General features: G+C 40.6%; 1 pseudogene; it reads right to left on the bottom strand.

The window, feature by feature from the left end:
• Positions 1–348: 348 nt before the first annotated feature.
• Positions 349–21,575, bottom strand: LOC103410019 (threonine--tRNA ligase, chloroplastic/mitochondrial 2-like; annotated as a pseudogene).
• Between the last annotated feature and the right edge of the window lie 1,901 nt (positions 21,576–23,476).

Raw genomic sequence — 23,476 nt, 5'->3', positions numbered from 1 at the left:
GAGGTTGATAAGATAAGCATAACTTATGTAATCATGTTAACTATAAACTGAGAAATGACTTTCTTTCCTGCATAAAAATTTACTAAAGAAATAGAACTTACGTAATCATGTAAACTACAAGTACAAACTACACTACAAAAAATTTGAAGTATTTCCAAATATGTTGAAATCTAAAAGGAAAAAGATGATAATTCTTCTGACTGCATAAGATTATACAATAAACATAAGATGGTGTGATCTCATAAAACTCAGTATTTAGAAGAAAGGGAGATATAAACATACGCAATCCACTTTCAGACTTGCCAAATAGATCTCATAAAACTCAGTATTTAGGACAAAGGAAGATAATCTTGCCAAATAGATCTCATAAAACTCTGTATTTCTAATCCGTTTTCAGACTTGCCAAATGTAATCTCATAAAACTCAGTATTTAGGAGAAAGGAAGATAATCTTGAAACATAAACTTAACCATTAAATTCAGTTCTTAAAACCGAAACAAAAGATAATGGTTTCTTAGTTTCTTACCCAAATCCACCAATTTGAATCAAATTTCTGCAGCTCAGCTTGAAATCCGTTTGAAATGACCTCCATGAATATGAATCTTATACATGCAAAACACTTTAAATGAAGTTGTGAGAATAGGTGGTGATGAAATTGAAGAAACAGCCAAATTCCAAACAAATTTTAGACATACGAACAGAAATTAACACTCATAAAAGTGTTTATGAATCCACAAATTTAAACGAAAAACTGTATAAAATCATGAAAATTTTAATAAAACCCAATTACATGAATCACTCTTCCCGAAAACTGGACATTTAATGCAGAAAGCTCAAACTATAATAATTGATGAACCAAATATTTTCAATTGAATTTATCCTTTCAATTGGTAGGTATTTTTGTTTGTCCTCGTATCTTTCAATTGCCACCCAAAACTAACATCCGAGAGAGCCTTGCACTTCTTATCTTTAAAAGCATGAATCGTGAACTAAATAAAAGAATAAGAATCTGCAATGAACTAAATAAAAACAGACTTTTTACAAACATTATTCGCACAAAAATTAAAACTGTATTGAGAAACTCACCATCCCATTTCTCACGAATGATGTATGATGATAAAACCAATTGGTGGGTGCATTGAAATATATTGACAGGCTCATTAAAGGAACGAGCATCATACAGTGAATTGCACATAAAGGACAACATTATCAAGTATACCTTGAGGCAGAATTGGAACGATCATTATCAAGTCTTCATCTCTGACACTAAGAGCACTCAGCATCTCAGAATTCCTCATCTACCATCATATAGCAGCTGCTGCCGCTGAAGCAGTACCCATGTCTGCTCATACGCATTGAAAAACGTATCACACATTCGTTATAATTTCTCTATTAATTAATCAGCTAGCTGAATTTAAAATTAGCTTCCAAACCAAAAAAGTTCTAAACTTTTAAATTTGCAATCACATATAGTTCTTCATCTCTTACTCTAAATCCCAATTACAGAAATATCTAAACTTCAATTTAATATTGTTTTCCCCAAAAACAGCACAATCCCACAAAAAAAAAAAGATATACCATGAATTAAATTAAAATTCTCACCTCCACCTCCAGCTGAGCTTTCGCATTCTCAACCTGTCGCAAAAAAAAAAAAGAATCAAATCAAATTCAAGTAAAAATAAAAAAGAGAACTTGAATATAGCAACCCTACTCCCCCTCTTTCTCCCTCTCCCTCTGCAATTCACGTGTGCACCCCCTCCCTCTGTAAGCCTCTATGTGAAACCCCTAAACCCCACGCGTAGGCCCTACATCTTGTGGTTGTGACCTCATGAATCATCCCCATCACCTCGATTCCATCGAACCATGACATTGGTCAAATCGAAACCAACCAGAGCCCACTCCTCATAACCCTACCACCCTCCCCAGTATCCCACCCTTGTGATCTTCATCTTCTTCAATCTGTCCCAGCGATAGGATCTCCAAAATATTCTATTCATGAAGTACTTGATAAAGAAACCCACTTTAGTTGGATCAGTGATCCCAGCAACCATGAAATTTTCATAGTTTCCAGTGGCAGCATGCATCCATAGTTGGGGTTGTCACTTGAAAGCACCTGAGAAATGAGACTTTAATTAATACGATGAAACATATTAAACAGATAGTGAGCATAGTCTATAAAGTGAAACGAAAAAAAATGCCTTCTCACTAACAACTCTTCCATTTACAACATCACTTTTGGCAATTAATTTCAGAGGGTGACTTAGAGCTCTTTTAACGATATCTGCTTCGGCCAGCAAATTTCAATATAATTTTAGCCAATATTCAATTCAGCATGTTATCATCGAATATTTTTTTTGAGTCAAAACTGATAACTGGGGGAGTTCAACAATAGCACAGATAGAAAAACGCACTATCAAAGAAATCAAAGGTTGTTTTTAATAGAAAGGGAAAAACCAGTAATACGAAAAATTCACATGTTATTACCTCAAACTAGAGTTAAAATTACTCACCTTTTTTTTTTCATCGCACGAAATCGCGCTAAAGCTAGGGCGTCACCCGTAAATGGCGCGTTGTGTGGCCCGAGCATAGTGATAAGTGAGCAAGGGTTGCCGTATCTCCATCAGCACCTAGATGCAGTGTTAAATGAGCAAGGGGGCCATATAAACTTCTTTTCGAACGACTCCACTCAAAGTTGTTTGGGAGCATATGCTCCTATCAACTTTACACAGGACACACAAAAGAAGTACTTTGATTCTATTGGACGGGGGAGGGTGAAGAAGCTAGGACAGAAAGGTAGAGTTCAAGATAGCAGAATGCATTTAGGAACGTGGAATATAGGAACCTTAACCGGAAAATCTAAGGAAGTAGTGGAAGTTATGGTGAAGAGAAGGATAAATATTATGTTCCTACAAGAAACTAAGTGGGTTGGTCTTAAGGCAAAGGATCTAGAAAACTCAGGGTTTAAACTTTGGTATTCGGGCACAAATAGAACGAGAAACGGTGTTGGCATCATCGTGGACAAGACCTTGACACAAGATGTTGTAAATGTCAAGAGGGTAGGAGATAGAATCATGGCAATCAAGATTGTAATAGGACAAGAACTCATCAATGTGATTAGTGCGTATGCACCTCAAGTAGGGTTTGATACGAGTTCGAAGGAGAAATTTTGGGAAGACCTTGGAGACTTGGTGCAAGGAATTGCCCAGACGGAGAAGTTATTTATAGAAGGAGATTTAAATGGACACGTGGGCAGGGAGACAGGCAACTATGGAGGTTTTCATGGTGGCCATGGTTTTGGGGAGAGAAACGAGGATGGGGAAGCTATCTTGGATTTTGCAATGGCATATGATCTCTTCTTAGCCAACACCTTCTTTAAGAAGAGAGAAGAACATGTGATCACTTACAAGAGTGGGTCGTCAAAAACACAAATAGATTTTCTTCTAATGAGGAAAGGGGATCGTATAACTTGTAAGGATTGCAAAGTTATACCGGGAGAGAGCTTGGCTAATTAACATCGCTTGTTGGTGATGGATGTACATATCAAAAGAGTGAGAAAAAAAGAACAAGACTTGGAAGTGCCCAAGGACTAGATGGTGGAATCTAAAAGGAGAAAAACAAGTCATTTTCAAAGAGAAAGTAATCACCCAGTATGGGTGGGATAGAGAGGGGGAAGCTAGCCAAAGGTGGGATTCCATGGCTAGTTGTATCCGAAAAGTAGCAAAAGAGGTATTAGGAGAGTCTAAGGGCTTTGCTCCATACCAAAAGGAATCTTGGTGGTGGAATGAGGAGGTACAAACAAAGGTGAAGGCTAAGAAGGAATGTTGTAAAGCCTTATACAAGGACATGACCGATGAAAATGGTGAAAGGTATAGAAGAGCGAAGCAAGAGGCGAAGAAAGTTGTGAGAGAAGCTAAGTTAGCGGCTTATGACGATATGTATAAGCGACTAGATACCAAAGAAGGAGAGTTAGATATCTATAAACTAGCTAGAGCAAGGGAAAAGAAGACAAGGGACCTAAACCAAGTGAGGTGCATCAAGGATGAGGATGGAAAGGTTCTTGCTACAGAGAACGCGGTCAAAGACAGATGGAGAGGTTATTTTCATAATCTTTTTAATGAAGGACATGAAAGGAGTACTTCTTTAGGGGAGTTGAGTAACTCAGAAGAGTGTAGAAACTACTCATTTTATCGTCGAATCAGGAAAGAAGAAGTGGTTGTAGCTTTGAAGAAGATGAAGCATTATAAAGCAGTGGGCCTAGACAATATACCGATCGAAGTGTGGAAAGTCTTGGGAGAGACAGGTATAGCATGGCTCACTGACCTTTTCAATAGGATTTTGAAAACGAAGAAGATGCCAAATGAGTGGCGAAAGAGCACTTTGGTGCCTATCTACAAGAATAAGGGCAACGTACAAAATTGCATGAACTATAGGGGTATTAAGCTAATGAGTCATACAATGAAGCTTTGGGAGAGAGTCATTGAGCATAGATTGAGGTAAGTGACACGGGTTTCGGACAACCAATTCGGGTTCATGCCAGGGCGCTCAACCATGGAGGCAATCTATCTCTTACGAAGATTGATGGAAAGATATAGAGATGGGAAAAAGGATTTACACATGGTCTTTATAGATTTGGAAAAAGCTTATGATAGGGTCCCAAGAGACATTCTTTTGAGGATTTTAGAGAATGAAGGAGTACGAGTAGCATATATCCAAGCTATAAAGGATATGTATGAAGGAGCAAAGACTGCCGTAAGAACTCATGAATGACAAACCGAAAGCTTCTCCATAATTGTAGGATTACATCAAGGCTCATCCTTAAGTCCTTACCTTTTTGCGTTGGTAATGGATGAGTTAACATGACATATTCAAGATGATATTCCTTGGTGTATGCTTTTCGCAGACGATATAGTATTGATAGATGAAACTCAGGAAGGGGTAAATGCGAAGCTTAACCTTTGGAGACAACTGTTGGAATCTAAAGGTCTTCGCCTAAGCCGATCAAAGACAGAATATATGAAGTGCAAGTTTAGTGCAAATGGAGGCCAAAATGAGTTAGGGGTGAGGATCGGAGATCAGGAAATACCAAAGAGCGATCGTTTTCGCTACTTAGAATCTATCTTGCAAAAGAACGGAGAATTAGATGGAGATCTCAACCATAGAATACAAGCTAGATGGATGAAGTGGAAGAGTGCATCCGGCGTGTTGTGTGACCGCCGTATGCCACTGAAGCTCAAGGGAAAATTTTATAGGACGACAATAAGGTCGGCGATGCTGTATGGCACAGAATGTTGGGCGGTGAAGCATTAACACGTACACAAAATGGGTGTAGCGGAGATGAGGATGCTTCGTTGGATGTGTGGGCACACGAGAAAGGATAAGATTAGGAATGAGGATATCCGAGGTAAAGTAGGAGTAGCCGAAATTGTAGGAAAGTTGAGAGAAAATCGGTTACGGTGGTTTGGACATGTGCAAAAAAGGCCTACTGACGCTCCGGTTAGAAGATGTTACTACGGGACAGAGGTTCAGGGCCGAAGGGGTAGAGGAAGACCTAGGAAAACTTTGGAAGAGTCTCTAAGAAAAGACTTAGAGTATTTGGATCTAACGGAGGACATGACACAGGACCGAGCACAATGGCGTTCTAAGATTCATATAGCGGACTCCACTCAATGAAGAAGGCTTTGGTGTATTTAACACAATACGTTGGAAATGAAGCAAAGCTTAGTTATTGATATCTCCGATAAGTTACAAATATGTACATATACATGAGTCAAAATAAACAAACAAGAGGGAGCCTTCATAAAGGTTGCTTAGGAGAAGTCTCAGCAGTTGGTAGAGCTCTAGAAAGAGAAGGCATCGGAGGGGGATCATTAGGAGCCTCAGTATTGGACAGAACCCTAGAAGGAGGAGGCATCGGAGGTTGATCATTTGGAGCTTCATTATGCGGTACAGCCCCAGAAGACGAAGGCAATAAATGCCTTTGGAACAAACCCACAAACCGCTGATGATCAAGTAAAACCTGACCATCAGATTCCTTCATCTGGTTAAGCTTCCACTTCATGTTTATAGCATAGTTATGTGCGAGCCGGTGCAACTGTTTATTCTCATGCTTGAGCCCTCTAATTTCTTGTTTGAGACTCATCATTTCAGCTGCCAATGATTCAACTTGGCGGGTTAGAGCAAATAGGCGTTGGGCCATATTAGACACAGAACCTGCACACTGAATACTCAGAGCCAGAGAATCCTTAACAGCCAATTCATTAGACCGTTTGGAAAATAGTCTGTTATCTTTGGGAGTGAGAAGGTTCATGGTCACCACCGTAGCGGTCATATCATTCTTCATCACGGAATCCCCAACGGTAAGATGACCAGTAGGGGATAAGAAGGATGGGCGCCATATGTTGTCTAGAGAAGGCGTGGCTGCCTCTTCAACAAGGTTCAAGTCAAAACGACGGTCGGATGGGCCAGACATTTTCAAAGGTGTTGAAGAGAGAAGAGGTCGGACAAATCAAGATTTTAGAAGTGCAAGAAGGGAGCTTCTCCTGGTGAAGATTCAAGTGTGCTTTGAAACTTAATGCCAGCCGCTATAAAAATCTGCACTCGACGGAGCTTAAAAAATCGAAGAGGCGTCTGCCCAGAAATCGAAGAGGCGTTTGCTTTCTCAAAAGCTAGGCTGCTCAGAGACCATGAGGGCCGATCTCAGAAATCGAAGAGGCGTTTGCTTTCTTAAAAGCTGAGCTGCTAAAAGACCGCGAAGACCGATCTTAGAAATCGAAGAGGCTTGCTTTCTCAAAAGCTAGGTTGCTTAGAGACCACGAGGGTCGATCTTAGAAATCGAAGAGGCACCTACTTTTTTCAGCCTTGTCAGCACCTGTCACATGCACACTCAGCTTTGCTGAAATTACGGGCATTCTGTTGAAGATTTCTGGTGAAGTAAAAAGCACATGAATCTTACTATTCAATCATCCACTTTTCACACGCACCATCAGCTCAGGGGTACCACAGATAACTTTGTCAAAGATCTTTGACAAAGTTTAAACACGTGAAGCTTGCAGCTCCCACTACATCGCTATGATCAAGAAGGGTAAAAGAATAGCAAAGAAACAGCACTAACAAAGTTTAGACACATAAATTTTGAATGTCTAGCTATCATATTATTATCCACAAGGGTAAAGGAACAGCACCACTGCTGGATAATTAGAAAGTCCCTGTGTGTCAACCTCTGTGCTCCGTGGCAAGGTAGACTAGCAAACATGCCCTGCCTTTACTCACATTCGAGAAAACACTCCCAACAAGATTGCTTGCTCTAAAATTGAAGAGGCACTGTTCTCCGAATCTTGAGAGCCAGACTCCCAACATGATTAATTTCTCAAAATCGAAGAGACATCGCTCTCCGAATCTCGAGAGCCAGACTCCCAGCAGGATTGCTCTCTCAAAAATCGAAGAGGCACCGTTCTCCGAATATTGAGAGCCAGATCCCCGCAGGATTGCTTGTTTGAAAACCGAAGAGGCACCGCTTTCTCAACTTCGAGAGCCAGATCTCCTTGGATAAAGCTTGTGTCTAATCTTCACACGCAACATCAGCTTTCCAGATACCACATACCACTTTTTCAAAGTGCTCTGACACACATGAAGCTGGCAGCTCCCACTACCGTGCTATGACCAAGCAAGGTAAAGGAATAGCATTACTACTTGTTGTTAGGGAGACTCCTATATATGTCGACCTTCATCTTCAACGGACAGGCAGACCTGCAAAAATGCTCAACCCTTCCTCATATCTGAGAGGGCACTCCCAAAGAAGTCTCTCGAAATACTCAGCTTTCTTTCCCTCCGATAATACCTCTGCAAACAAGCTACACCAAAGCAAGAATATCTCATATCATCAGGGTTAAAAGCAAGAGTATCCCATATCATGTTTTTTCCCTGTCTTTTCCTTTGGCCTTGTTCTTACCTGCAAAAGACAAGGAGAAAGAGAGCAATCAGTCAGCACTTGGAATCAAGCTTCCAGTCAGGAACTGACTGCCTGGAACCCTTACCTGATTACTTACCTGGCACTGCTCTCGAGTACTCATCTTCAACATCTTATGCTTCCAGAGAAGATACCACATCTGCCTGAGGAACCGATAAGGACAGTGAGAAGGATACAAGGAAGCATATGGAGACAAGCGTAACAGAACGCGTGCCGATACATCCACTACTTTGTCAACAGCAAAAGTATCTCATATCAGCAGGGTCGAACGTACTCTAGATTTGATGGACTTGTTTTGACCCTCAAATTCTTCAATCGGCCTTATACTCTGGAGGAAACCAGAAATCCCTCCAGCCCAGTTCAAGAATAAGCCTGTGGAAAGTTACTTTCTGGGTGAACTACGTACATTTTATGTTTGCTTTCCTATCTCTATCCTTTTACATACTTATCCACACTAATGACCAGAGCAATAACTTAATACTTTCTGTTGTACCAAAGTCCTCACTGATTTTGTGCATCAACAATCCTTAAGTCCTTACCCTTTTACGTTGGTAATGGATGAGTTAACCGGACATATTCAAGATGATATTCCTTGGTGTATGCTTCTCGCAAATGATATAGTGTTGATAGATGAAACTCATGAGGGGTCAATGCGAAGCTTAACCTTTGGAGACAAGTGTTGGAATCTAAAGGTCTTCGCCTAAGTCGATCAAAGATAGAATATATGGAGTGCAAGCTCAGTGCAAATGGAGGCCAAAATGAGTTAGGGGCGAGGATCGAAAATCATGTAATACCAAAGAGCGACCGTTTTCGCTACCTAGGATCTATCTTGCAAAAGAACGGAGAATTAGATGGAGATCTCAACCATAGAAGACAAGCTGGATGGATGAAGTGGAAGAGTGCATCCGGCGTGTTGTGTGACCGTCGTAGGCCACTGAAGTTCAAGGGAAAATTTTATAGGACGGCAATAAGGCCGGCGATGATGTATGGCACAGAATGTTGGGTGGTGAAGCATCAACACGTACACAAAATGGGTTTGGACATGTGCAAAACCGAGCGTAATGGCGTTCTAGGATTCATATAGCCGACCCCACTTAGTGGGAAAAGGCTTTGTTGTTGTTGTTGTTGTTACATGAAGAGAAAAAATAAAGGAAGACTTCTAATCCCATAAATTAGCAAACAGTCTACTATCCTAAATTCCTAATCCCACTTGACTTCGCTGCCCCACACCTTTGTCCTATGTCTGCCATTAACTAAAAACACTCCCAAATCACACCAGCCAACCATACAAAGCCACTGGCCACATCAAACATTAGGCACGATTCTGGTAACCAAATTCAAAGAACAAATTTCAGATAACGAAATGCAAAGAACACGATACATATAGTAAAATTCAAGAACATGATTCAGAGGATTTGAACTATATTGTGTTGAAAACTTACCGAAAAATGACGATTCCAAGGCGGTAGCAGTCAGGCTTCTTGACACCTTCAGTTGCGGGTGCTGATTTAATTGCAGCATATACAAAATTAAAACAATTAGCAACTTAGATTCAATAATCTGATTGTTTCTCGGAAAAAATTGCTTGCAATTATCAATTCTAATTTTCTAGACATCAGAAACCCAAACGAAACGCACCTTGGTGGCAAGTGCCTTCCTCAGAGCCTTACCACTACGTACGACCCATTTCTTCACAAACGAATGATAAAAAACACAAAGAATCTGAAGTAAGAGAGACAAAGAACCGTAAGAACCCAGAGGTTACGAACACAACCAAGCAATAAACTTTGAAAGCAAAAAGAATTACGAAAACAACATATCATTTTTTATTATCATCATATACAAATTCAATCTACAAACTCATCGTTTCTACCAGATTCCTCCACTAACAGCACCGCTCCAATTTGGTATCTGTATCACCTCAATCAGAGAAGCCTAACATGGGAAAAACATTATCCAATTAGGAGGCTTCAATTGAAATTCCTGATGCATAAAAATCCAACCTAAATACAATCAATTAGGGGGCTTCAATCAAACCAATTCCGAATTCAAAATAAAAATTTCTAGGAGTCATTGTCGTTGCTGTAGTAGTCATCATCCTCGGATTCCATCGTTGTTCGACCACAAAAACCTAACGGCAGCCGGAGAACCACAGAACCAAGAGTTAAAAAGGGAGTGCGGGAGAGAGAAGTAGCCAAAATACAAAGAAGATGGCAAGAGAGAGGAGAAATGGAAAGCAGACAAACAAAAAGCAAAATGGGTGCTAGCCAATTTCCCAAACCCCACTTCCATTAAAGCTACATGCTATTGATTATGATTAAAAACTAAATTAATCAGATCATTAATCGCTAATAAATAATGGGTTATGTTTGTTTTCATGAATTCAGGCTCAAAATACGAACTGTAAATCCAAATTTTGAAATTTAATTGCTTTATCTCCTTACCCGATAAAGCCAGACGATTGCTGATCACTAAGCATGCAATTCTTGAAAACTATCGAAATCAAAACAACAATTTCCACCTAATTTCTCATCAACAGAAAGATCAAGCCAAATCAAAACCAACAACTTTCAACTAAATTGCACAAAAGAGTCAAAATTTAATTGCTATACAGAACTATCGGTTCAATTGAAAACAATTAGAATTCGAGATCCTACCTCCTCCATTTTCTGAGAGCGAAGCCCTCCTCAGGCAGTATCTCAGACGGAACCGGCAAAATGGGATCGTCGGACCCGCCAAACCCTCCATCAAAGCCCTGGCCGTTCGAAAGCGTCGTCTATGGTGGAGCCGTGGAAGATTGGGGAATCGGTGGTGGAGTCCTTGAGCGACTCGGAGTCGACAAAGGAGTCGAATCACTGGGAGGAGAGTCAGGGGTCATAGCCCAGGTAACCGTCGTGCAGGTGTGTTGAGGGTCCTTGAGTTAATTGAAACATTAAACGTGCAACTGCTTTACAAACCTGAGAGTCAGTAACTGGTAAAACATGAGCTTGTATTGGCGAAAGCCATAATGGAAAATCAACTTGTACAATTTGGGAAGTACAAAAGATCAAACAATTTAAAATAACAATAATAAGTGGCTTTACTCTAGCAAACAAATCCATGTAATTCGCTCAATTAAAAAAAGATGCTCAAATCTCCAATGAACATTTTACAAAGTGATACGGAGATAGACATAGAGACTACCAATTAAAAAACAAAGCGTACATTAGAATTATCCCGTCATGAGTTCAGGATTAACTTGTATAGTTGAGCACTGCCACCTCCTTCCAAGGGCATCCTCAATCTTAAGATCAATCTTTGGACCATAAAAGGCACCACCACCTTCATCAATTTGATAGCTCCAACCTTTATCATCCAAAGCATCTCTAAGGAGTAAGGGCAGATGTTGCCTTTCACCCATATATCACCATCTCCAACAGCTTTCTCTGGCCTCGAAGAGAGATTGACCTCATATTTGCTGAAGCCGAATTGCAACAAAAGTTATTCGGTAAGATCTAGGACACCCTTAATTTCATCTTTGATCTGATCTTCTTGAAAAAATATGTGGGCATCATCCTGCAACAAGTCCTGAGGTTAAAAAAAAAAAAAACACTTCATACACCAAGGATTATAGACTAATAGTTTGCAAATACTAACACTGTACCTGAGTAAAACCTCTTACACGAAAAAGACCATGCAAGCTTCCAGATAATTCGTATCTATAAACGGTTCCCAACTCAACAACTTGAATAGGAAATTCATGATATGAGTAAGGCTTCTTTCTGTAAACCAAGATATGATAGGGGCAGTTCATCGGTCGAAGCTGATAAAGTTCATCCTCAACATTCATTTGATCATACATATTCTCCTTGTAGTAATCCAGATGACCACTTATCTGCCAAAGGTTCGCCTTTGCAACATGTGGAGTATAAGCAGATTGTAACCACGTTCTATGTGAATCTTTTTCCACAAATCTTCCATTACATGCCTCACAATAGCACCCTTTGGATGCCAGAACACTAAACCACCACCAGCATCATTCTGTGAAAATTCAACAATGAAAATGTTCAATGCAAGAATCCTCATACAACAACAACAACAAAGCCTTTTCCCACTAAGTGAGGTCGGCTATATGAATCCTAGAACGCCATTGTGCGCAATTTTGTGTCATATCCTCCGTTAGATCAAAGTACTCTAAGTCTTTTCTTAGGGTCTCTTCCAAAGTTTTCCTAGGTTTACCTCTACCCCTTCGGCCCTGAACCTCTATCTCGTAGTCCCATCTTCGAACCGGAGCGTCAGTAGGCCTTCTTTGTACATGTCTAAACCCATTTTGTGTACGTGTTGATGCTTCACTGCCCAACATTCTGTGCCATACAGCATCGTCGGCCTTATTACCGTCCTATAAAATTTTTCCTTGAGCTTTAGTGGCCTACGACGGTTACACAACACGCCAGAAGCACTATTCCACTTCATCCATCCAGCTTGTATTCTATGGTTGAGATCTCCATCTAATTCTCCATTCTTTTGCAATATAGATCCTAGGTAGCGAAAACGGTCGCTCTTTGGTATTTCCTGATCTCCGATCCTCACCCATAACTCATTTTGGCCTCCATTTGTAATGAACATGCACTTCATATATTCTGTCTTTGATCGGCTTAGGCGAAGACCTTTAGATTCCAACACTTCTCTCCAAAAGTTAAGTTTCGCATTTACCCCGTATGAGTTTCATCTATCAACACTATATCATCTGCGAAAAGCATACACCAAGGAATATCATCTTGAATATGTCCTATTAACTCATCCATTACCAACGCAAAAATGTAAAGACTTAAGGATTGTTGATGCACAAAATCAGTGAGGACTTTGGTACAACAGAGAGTATTAAGTTTGTGATCTTCGCTAGATTGCTCTGGTCATTAATGTGGATAAGTATGTAAATGGATAGAGACAAGAAAGCAAACACAAGATGTACGTGGTTCGCCCAGATTGGCTACGTCCACGGAGTAGAGGAGTTCTCATTAATTGTGAAGAGTTTACGCAAGTACATAGGTTCAAGCTCTCCTTTAGTGAGTACAAGTGAATGATTTAGTACAAATCACATAGGTGCATGCTCTCGTCTTCACTTGCCTTAACTGTCTCATAGGTAGATGTGGCATCTTCTCTGGAAGTACGCTTCCTCCATCAAGGGGTGGTATCTTTAACTGGTGGAGATGCACAAGGTAATGTATCAAATTCACTTGAAGCTTACTTGTAGTTTCAGGCTTGGTCAAGCGCGATACAAACCATGTAGTAGGAGTCCCCCAAGTCACCGAGCTAGGGGATATGCTGAAAAAGGTGACAGACAAGGTAAGCAATCAGAGCTCCAAGCAATTAGTCCCAGATCAGAAGTTTGATTTCGAGTTCCGGCTGATTGTTCTCATTCTCCCTATCTTGCAGGCAGCATGAAGGATAAAGAGAAGAAAAGGAGAATAGATGATATGAGATACTTTTGCTTTTGAATAAGTAACTTTACACAGGCTTATTCTTGAACTGGGCTGGAGGATTTTCTGGTTTCTTCCAGAGTATAAGGCCGACTGAAGAATTTGAGGGTCAAAACACGTCCATCAAATCTAGAGTACGTTCGACCCTGCTGATATGAGATACTTTTGCTGTTGACAAAGTAGTGGATGTATCGGCACGTGTTCTGTTACGTTTGTCTCCACATGCTTCCTTGTATCCTTCTCACTTTCCCTATCTGTTCCTCAGGCAGATGTGGTATCTTCTCTGGAAGCATAAGATTTTGAAGATGGGTACTCGAGAGCAATGCCAGGTAAGTAATCAGGTAAGGGGTTCCAGGCAGTCAGTTCCTGACTGGAAGCTTGATTCCAAGTGCTGACTGATTGCTCTCTTTCTCCTTGTCTTGCAGGTAAGAACAAGGCCAAAGGAAAAGACAGGGAAAAAGCATGATATGGGATACTCTTGCTTTTAACCCTGATGATATGAGATATTCTTGCTCTGGTGTAGCTTGTTTGCAGAGGTATTATCGGGGGGAAAGAAAGCTGAGTATTTCGAGAGGCTTCGTTGGGAGTGCCCTCTCGGATATGAGGAAGTGTTGAGCATTTTTGCAGGTCTGCCTGTCCGTTGAGGATGGAGGTCGACATATATAGGAGTTTCCCTAACAACAAGTAGTAATACTATTCCTTTACCCTGCTTGGTCATAGCACGGTAGTGGGAGTTGCTAGCTTCACGTGTGTCAGAGCACTTTGAAAAAGTGGTCTGTGGTATCTGGAAAGCTGATGTTGCGTGTGAAGATTACAGACAAGCTTTATCCAAGGAGATCTGGCTCTTGAAGTTGAGAAAGCGGTGCCTTTTCGGTTTTCGTACAAGTAATCTTGTCGGAGATCTGGCTCTCGAGATTCGGAAAACGGTGCCTCTTCGATTTTTGAGAGAGCAATCCTGCTGGGAGTCTAGCTCTCGAGATTCGGAGAGCGGTGTCTCTTCAATTTTTGAGAAAGTAATCATGTTGGGAGTCTGGCTCTCGAGATTCAGAGGACGGTGCCTCTTCGATTTTGGAGCAAGCAATCTTGTTGGGAGTGTTTTCTCGAATGTAAGTAAAGTTTGGGCATGTTTGCTAGTCTACCTTGCCACAGAGCACATAGGTTGACATACAAGGACTTTCCGATTATCCAGCAGCGGTGCTGTTCCTTTACCCTTGTAGGTAATAATATGGTAGCTAGACCTTCAAAATTTATGTATCTAAACTTTGTTAGTGCTGTTTCTTTGCTATTCTTTTACCCTTCTTGATCATAGCGATGTAGTGGGAGCTGCAAGCTTCACGTGTCTAAACTTTGTCAGAGATCTTTGGCAAAGTTATCTATGGTACCCATGAGCTGATGGTGCGTGTGGAAAGTGGATGATTGAACAATAAGATTCACGTGCTTTCTACTTCACCAGAAATATTCAACAGAATGCCCGTAATTTCAGCAAAGCTGAGTGTGCATGTGACAGGTGCTGACAAGGCTGAAAAAAGCAGGTGCCTCTTCGATTTCTGAGATCGGCCTTCGTGGTCTCTAAGCAACCCAGCTTTTGAGAAAGCAAGTGCCTCTTCGATTTCTGAGATCGGCCTTCGTGGTCTTTGAGCAGCCCAGCTTTTGAGAAAGCAAACGCCTCTTCGATTTCTGAGATCGACCCTCGTGGTCTTTGAGCAGCCCAACTTTTGAGAAAGCAAATGCCTCTTCGATTTCTGGGCAGGCGCCTCTTCGATTTCTGAAGCTCCGTCGAGTGCAGATTTTTATAGAGGCTGACATTAAGTTCCAAAGCACACTTGAATCTTCACCAGTAGAAGCTCCATTCTTGCACTTCTAAGATCTTGATTTGTCCGACCACTTCTCTCTTCAACACCTTTGAAAATTTCTGGCCCCTCCGACCGTCGTTTTGACTTGAACCTCGTTGAAGAGGCAGCCACGCCTTCTCCAGACAACATATGGCGTCCATCTTTCTTATCCCCTACTGGTCCGCTTACCGTTGGGGATTCCGTGATGAAGAATGATATGACTGCTGCGGTGGTGGCCAGGAACTTTCTCACTCCCAAATATAACAGATTACTTTGCAAACGGTCTGATGAGTTGGCTGTTAAGGATTATCTGGCTCTAAGTGTTCAGTGTGCAGGTTCTGTGTCTAATATGGCCCAGCGCCTATTTGCTCGAACCTGCCAAGTTGAATCATTGGCGGCTGAAGTGATGAGTTTCAAATAAGAGATTAGAGGGCTCAAGCATGAGAATAAACAGTTGCACCGGCTCGCACATGACTATGCTACAAACATGAAGAGGAAGCTTGACCAGATGAAGGAATCTGATGGTCAGGTTTTACTTGATCATCAGCGGTTTGTGGGTTTGTTCCAAAGGCATTTATTGCCTTCGTCTTCTGGGGCTGTACCGCGTACTGAAGCTCCAAATGATCAACCTTCGATGCCTCCTCCTTCTAGGGTTCTGTCCAGTACTGAGGCTTCGAATGATACCCCTCCGGTGCCTTCTCTTTCTGGGGCTCTACCAACTGCTGAGACTTCTCCTAAGCAACCTTTGTGAAGGCTCCCTCTTGTTTGTTTATTTTGACTCATGTATATGTACATATTTGTAACTTATCGGAGATATCAATAAATAAGTTTTGCTTCATTTCAACGTATTGTGTTAAATACACCAAAGCCTTCTTCACTGAGTGGGGTCGGCTATATGAATCTTAGAATGCCATTGTGCTCAGTCCTGTGTCATGTCCTCCGTTAGATCCAAATACTCTAAGTCTTTTCTTAGAGTCTCTTCCAAAGTTTTCCTAGGTCTTCCTCTACCCCTTCGGCCCTAAACCTCTGTCCTGTAGTCGCATATTCTAACCGGAGCGTCAGTAGGCCTTCTTTGCACATGTCCAAACCACTGTAACCAATTTTCTCTCAATTTTCGTACAATTTCGGCTACTCCTACTTTACCTCGGATATCCTCATTCCTAATCTTATCATTTCTCGTGTGCCCACACATCCAACGAAGCATCCTCATCTCCGCTACACCCATTTTGTGTACGTGTTGATGCTTCACCGCCCAACATTCTGTGCCATACAGCATCGCCGACCTTATTGTTGTCCTATAAAATTTTTCCTTGAGCTTCAGTGGCATACGACGGTCACACAACACGCCGGATGCACTCTTCCACTTCATCCATCCAGCTTGTATTCTATGGTTGAGATCTCCATCTAATTCTCCGTTCTTTTGCAAGATAGATCCTAAGTAGCGAAAACGATCGCTCTTTGGTATTTCCTGATCTCCGATCCTCACCCCTAACTCATTTTGGCCTCCATTTGCACTGAACTTGCACTCCATATATTCTTTCTTTGATCGGCTTAGGCGAAGACCTTTAGATTCCAACATTTCTCTCCAAAGGTTAAGCTTCGCATTTACCCCTTCCTGAGTTTCATCTATCAACACTATATCATCTGCGGAAAGCATACACCAAGGAATATCATCTTGAATATGTCCTGTTAACTCATCCATTACCAACGCAAAAAGGTAAGGACTTAAGGATGAGCCTTGATGTAATCCTACAGTTATGGAGAAGCTTTCGGTTTGTCATTCATGAGTTCTTACGGCAGTCTTTGCTCCTTCATACATATCCTTTATAGCTTGGATATATGCTGCTCGTACTTCTTCCTTCTCTAAAATCCTCCAAAGAATGTCTCTTGGGACCCTATCATAAGCTTTTTCCAAATCTATAAAGACCATGTGTAAATCCTTTTTCCCATCTCTATATCTTTCCATCAATCTTCGTAAGAGATAGATTGCCTCCATGGTTGAGCGCCCTGGCATGAACCCGAATTGGTTGTCCGAAACCCGTGTCTCTTACCTCAATCTATGCTCAATGACTCTCTCCCAGAGCTTCATTGTATGGCTCATTAGCTTAATACCCCTATAATTCATGCAATTTTGTACGTCGCCCTTATTCTTGTATATAGGCACCAAAGTGCTCTTTCACCACTCAGTTGGCATCTTCTTCGTTTTCAAAATCCTATTGAAAAGGTCAGTGAGCCATGCTATACTTGTCTCTCCCAAGACTTTCCACACTTCGATCGATATATCATCTGGGCCCACTGTTTTTCTATGCTTCATTTTCTTCAAAGCTACAACCACTTTTTCCTTCCTGATTCGACGATAAAATGAGTAGTTTCTACACTCTTCTGAATTACTCAACTCCCCTAAAGAAGTACTCCTTTCATGTCCTTCATTGAAAAGATTATGAAAATAACCTCTCCATCTGTCTTTGACCGCATTCTCTGTAGCAAGAACCTTTCCATCCTCATCCTTGATGCACCTCACTTGGTTTAGGTCCCTTATCTTCTTTTCCCTTGCTCTAGCTAGTTTATAGATATCCAACTCTCCTTCTTTGGTATCTAGTCGCTTATACATGTCGTCATAAGCCGCTAACTTAGCTTCTCTCACAGCTTTCTTAGCCTCTTGCTTCGCTCTTCTATACCTTTCACTATTTTCATCGGTCCTGTCCTTGTATAAGGCTTTACAACATTCCTTCTTAGCCTTCACCTTTGTTTGTACCTCCTCATTCCACCACCAAGATTCCTTTTGGTGTGGGGCAAAGCCCTTGGACTCTCCTAATACCTCTTTTGCTACTTTTCGGATACAACTAGCCATGGAATCCCACATTTAGCTAGCTTCCCCCTCTCTATCCCACCCACACTGGGTGATTACTTTCTCTTTGAAAATGGCTTGTTTTTCTCCTTTTAGATTCCACCATCTAGGCCTTGGGCACTTCCAAGTCTTGTTCTTTTTTCTCACTCTTTTGATATGTACATCCATCACCAACAAGCGATGTTAATTAGCCAAGCTCTCTCCCGGTATAACTTTGCAATCCTTACAAGTTATACGATCTCATATCCTCATTAGAAGAAAATCTATTTGTGTTTTTGACAACCCACTCTTGTAGGTGATCACATGTTCTTCTCTCTTCTTAAAGAATGTGTTGGCTAAGAAGAGATCATATGCCATTGCAAAATCCAAGATAGCTTCCCCATCCTCGTTTCTCTCCCCAAAACCATGGCCACCATGAAAACCTCTATAGTTGCCTGTCTCCCTGCCCACGTGTCCATTTAAATCTCCTCTATAAATAACTTCTCCGTCTGGGCAATTCCTTGCACCAAGTCTCCAAGGTATTCCCAGCACCAAGTCTCCAAGGTATTCCCAAAATTTCTCCTTCGAACTCGTATCCAACCCTACTTGAGGTGCGTACGCACTAATGACATTGATGAGTTCTTGTCCTATTACAATCTTGATTGCCATGATTCTATCTCCTACCCTCTTGACATCTACAACATCTTGTGTCAAGGTCTTGTCCACAGATGATGCCAACACCGTTTCTCGTTCTACTTGTGCCCGAATACCAAAGTTTAAACCCTAAGTTTTCTAGATCCTTTGCCTTAAGACCAACCCACTTAGTTTCTTGTAGGCACATAATATTTATCCTTCTCCTCACCATAACTTCCACTACTTCTATAGATTTTCCCGTTAAGGTTTCTATATTCCACGTTCCTAAACGCATTCTACTCTCTTGAACTCTACCCTTTTGTCCTAGCTTCTTCACCCTCCCCCGTCCAATAGGATCAAAGTACTTCTTTTGTGTGTCCTGTGTAAAGTTGATAGGAGTATATGCTCCCAAACAACTTTGAGTGGAGTCGTTCGAAAAGAAGTTTCTATGGCCCCCTTGCTCATTTAACACTGCATCCGGGTGCCGATGGAGATACAGCGACCCTTGCTCACTTATCACTGTGCTCGGGCCACACAGCGCGCCACTTACGGGTGACGCCCTAGCTTTAGCGCGATTTCGTTCTGGATTCATTTTCATAAGGATTCGACGTAACTGTGGAGTGCCGGCTGTCGACTACCTGACGCCCTCCCCCTCCTCCTTTACCCGGACTTGGGACCGGCAATGTAAGATAAACTTACACAGGCAGAGTTAATGCAAGAATCCTCATAATTACAAATAATGGGATTGCTAACTGATAAATCTGCGTAAGCAGCAGAAAGAGATTCAGGGCAATTCTGAGTACCTGTATAGAAAACAGGTCAAGAACTTGATCAAAGCCCCTGTGATCTCGACGTTTAGCTTCCTCTTTGAAATGAAGATATGCCTTCAATTGATCTTCACTCTCCCATGCAGTGCCATAGATCCTCTGCAGCATTGGTTTTTTTCATCTCCTCTCCAGCAAGCACCAGCAATAGACTCAAGTTCGACAGCTTTTCCGTTAATATTTCCAGTTTTTTCAACATGGGGCCCTGCACATGCTTCCTACCATTCATCACATAAGAAGAATTCGGCATACTATGAGGAATTATGACATAAAGACAGTCTAATATGACAGGATGCTAGTTCAAAACACAATCAAATCCCAGTACAAGCATGCATATGTATAAACATAAGTATAATTGGTTAGCTTGACCAAAAGGTTCCTCCCACCTTCAAATTAGTCTCCTTTTCAATTTGCATATCAATAACTCATTTTTAAAGAGCACCAACAACATTGTTTTCCCTGAGCACACCCCCGCCCTCTCTTTTTTATTCCCTTAAATTTCCATCTTAAGACTCGACACAAACACTGTACATTTCACTTGTGTAGCTAATAAAAATATCATTTACGCACAGTTCCTGCACATTAAATCATCACCTTCCAAACTATATTGAGCCTGAAAATAGTGAAACCCTTACCAATATGATATATGGTAATGGGATCTTCTTTAATACTATCCAAAATTTCCAATTTGTATGCTTCGTTGAGCGCAGTTATTCTTTTGTGAGCATATCTTGAAACTTCTTCTCTTATGAGTGGTAAGTTTCTACCAATGATGAGATCCTACAAATCACAAAAGAAATGATCATGAATAGTTTTCAATAGTTTCATGGTTCCAAAACTTTGATACAAACATGATAACTTATAAAGAAATTCCACTTACCATCTCCTTCTTGATTCTCTTCAACTCTTTGTCTGTCAAAGGCTCCATATCAAAATCATAATAGAACCCATTTTCTATCCACTGACCAATTGTCACTTTTGCATCCGGGAAGAGCTTTTGAACAGCCAGGGCCATCACGTGTGCACACTGCAGTCAAACACATAAATAGTTCATCACCATAACAGCGGAAAAGACGCCATTAATACCAAACTACATGGAAATTTAGAAAAAAATGAACATAGCTCGACCTCAACACTTTATCAAAATACAGAAACCCATGTATCTTCTCACATTCCCAAAAACAGGATGAAAATTTGGACTTGGATTGTCTGCCCTCCCATTTCGGTGCCCTCCTGTTTTGTGTGGTCACGGTTAAGCCACGTCAATATTTTATATCATTTTTTTATAAAAATAATAAAACAAAAAGAAATAGTACTATAAAATGTTGATGTGGCTTAACCATGACCACAAAAACAAGAGGGCACTGGGAGGGCACCAAAATTAGAGGGCAGACAATCCAAGTCTTGAAAATTTTCCCAGCTTATCTACTGATGTACACCCATTTTTCCATGTCCTATTCGATCAAATTTCAAATTACCGAAAAGTTAGGTTCTTATTTTCTTCATCCTCACTTCCTCATTCTTCACAATAGAATCAGGTGACAATTAGTAACGCAGAATTGAAAATAGTTAATTAAAAGCATCAAACTTTCAAAAAGGGGAAGCTCCTAAGAATCTAAAAATTCAAAAAATTCAACAGGAAAGCACCCTACTTCAATTTAACATAAAACAATCATAAATCCAATCCAAAGCAATGAAATTTCAATAAATACCGTGTGTCGAATTATGATGAGGCTTTCGGAGGACTCGTTGGTTGGAAGCACGACTGTCTCAGGTTTATCAGCTACCTCCATCTGGGCATCCTTCAATTTGTCGTCTTGGGTCGAGACCTGAGCCTCTGTGGCCATCGCCGAGGAGGTGGAGTCTCCAGTTCTACCGCCGTACAAGGACAGAGACCTGAACTCGGAGCTTGGTGTTTAACTGGGGAAAGCAAAGAAGAGTATTGAGGAGAGGGATTAAGAGGAAGGAAGAAGAAGTGGCCATTGCCATTCTCTGAAGGATTAACATCTGGGTTGTGTTTGGATTTCAGAATTATGATTGGGTGCGTGTGTAACGGTGGAGGGTGAGTGAGAGTGGCGTTCGTAACTAGGGATGATCCGCGGTTACACGATCATTTGGGTAACCGTTTAAATAAATAAACGGTTATAGGTATAATCGTTCATCCGTAAAATATAAATAGTTGATTATGAGTATTAATCATGGTTATAAATGAGTAACCGTTTATCTATTTATTTTATATATATAAAATTAACACAAATCATGTTCTCTATCAAACAAAACTTAGATCAATACTATTGACTATAATGTGGTTTATATAGCAGTGTTTTAATTAATTAAAAAGTAATAAACGATGATCCATGGAGTATTTCTATTCTTAAATTGAATAAATCAAAAGAAATTTAAGTGAGAAAAATAAATGGGAGCGCACTGAAATCATTTCCCTTGCAGTATGCATGCATTAGATTTAGTTAAGATGTTAGTCAAATTTCCAGTGGAATTACAGGGTAGAGCCTTTGTGTCTCAGTCAAAGCTACTAAGACATACTGCATTTTATTAAGGGCATCTTCATTAAGATTGTCTGCAAGTTCAACAATGCTTGAGTCATCTTTCAGATTTGCTGCTTCTCAAACTTCCGTTACAACCTTTTCTTGCATATAAGGGTGCTTGCTGAGCATATAAATAATCCACGTACGAGTGCACACCGTTGTGTCTTTGCCGGAAATTATTTCAATTATTAGAATGAGATAAGGATTTAAAAAATTTTAATACGGAAATGTAAGATGAATGTGCTTATAACGGTGTTTAATTGCCAAAAAAAAATTATGACATTTTTTTTTTAATTTTCAAGTTGTTAAAAAACATGTAGAAGGGTGAAAAAAGAGGTAATGATAAAAAATAAATAAAAATTAAACAGGTTAAAAAGAGTAAATGAGTAAACTGGTATTAAACGGTTATGGTTAAATGGGTATGCTGTTATGGGTATGGTTAACCGTTTATAAATGGTTATGAGTATGGGTATAACTGTTTGGGCAATTACCCAACGGGTAAACAATTATGCGGATATAAGTATAAATGGTTATGGGTAAATAATCGCGGTTACCCGTCCGCCATAACCGTTGCCCATCCCTATTTGTGACTTCGTTTGTGGTGGTGGTTTGGCTTTCGGTTTTTGTCCCTCAAACGCCTTAGAAAAGGCGAAGATCAAGAGCGACTGAAGCAGAGGCTTGTGAGAGAGAAGTTGAAACAGAACGAAAAGTCGAGAAGTTGCAGTCGAAGGAAACCTTCCGACAATGATGGACACGTAACCCATCCCCTCACCAAATACCACACAGCTGGCGATCCAGCGATGATCAACGCGTGGATCGAATAATCGAAAATTCCAATCTGGACGGAAATTCCAGCCCAAAGACCCAAAACCCTTTCTGAAGCCCAATGGCAATTTTGCAAATAACGTTAAATGAGGGAACAGAGAGACTCAATGGCAATTTCGTAAGTAAACTGAAATGTACCCCAAAATTGCACAATGCCACCTCCCCCTACTTTAGACTAAAGTAATAGGTAACTCTTAAAATTCAAAGGGGATTGGAATGAAACAAACTTATCCCTCACAATCCTATCATTTGGAGAAGGACTAGAATGGATAATCCCTCATTGTAGCTTTCAATTTTTTAACATCCATTTTAAGATTGATTTTCATATATAGAATGGATAATCCCTCATTGTAGCTTTCATTGTCTTACATCTTTCTTGTTGATACAATCAATGTTAAAATTGCATACGGGCATATGAAGCTCAACCAGATTTTCTAGAGTAAAATTTTACGGTAAAGATTTCAGTGGATATCATGCCAGTAAAGATAACGAAGAGAATCAGAAAGGTCTAAAGAACCGGTGAATTTGCAGTCAAATATTTCAGATTCAACCACAATTACCACTA

The sequence above is a fragment of the Malus domestica genome, chromosome 15 (assembly GCF_042453785.1).
Source record: "Malus domestica chromosome 15, GDT2T_hap1".
Lineage (NCBI taxonomy): Eukaryota > Viridiplantae > Streptophyta > Magnoliopsida > Rosales > Rosaceae > Malus > Malus domestica.
The sequence above is the reverse complement of the archived record's forward strand: the minus strand, read 5'-3'. Positions and strand labels throughout refer to the sequence as shown.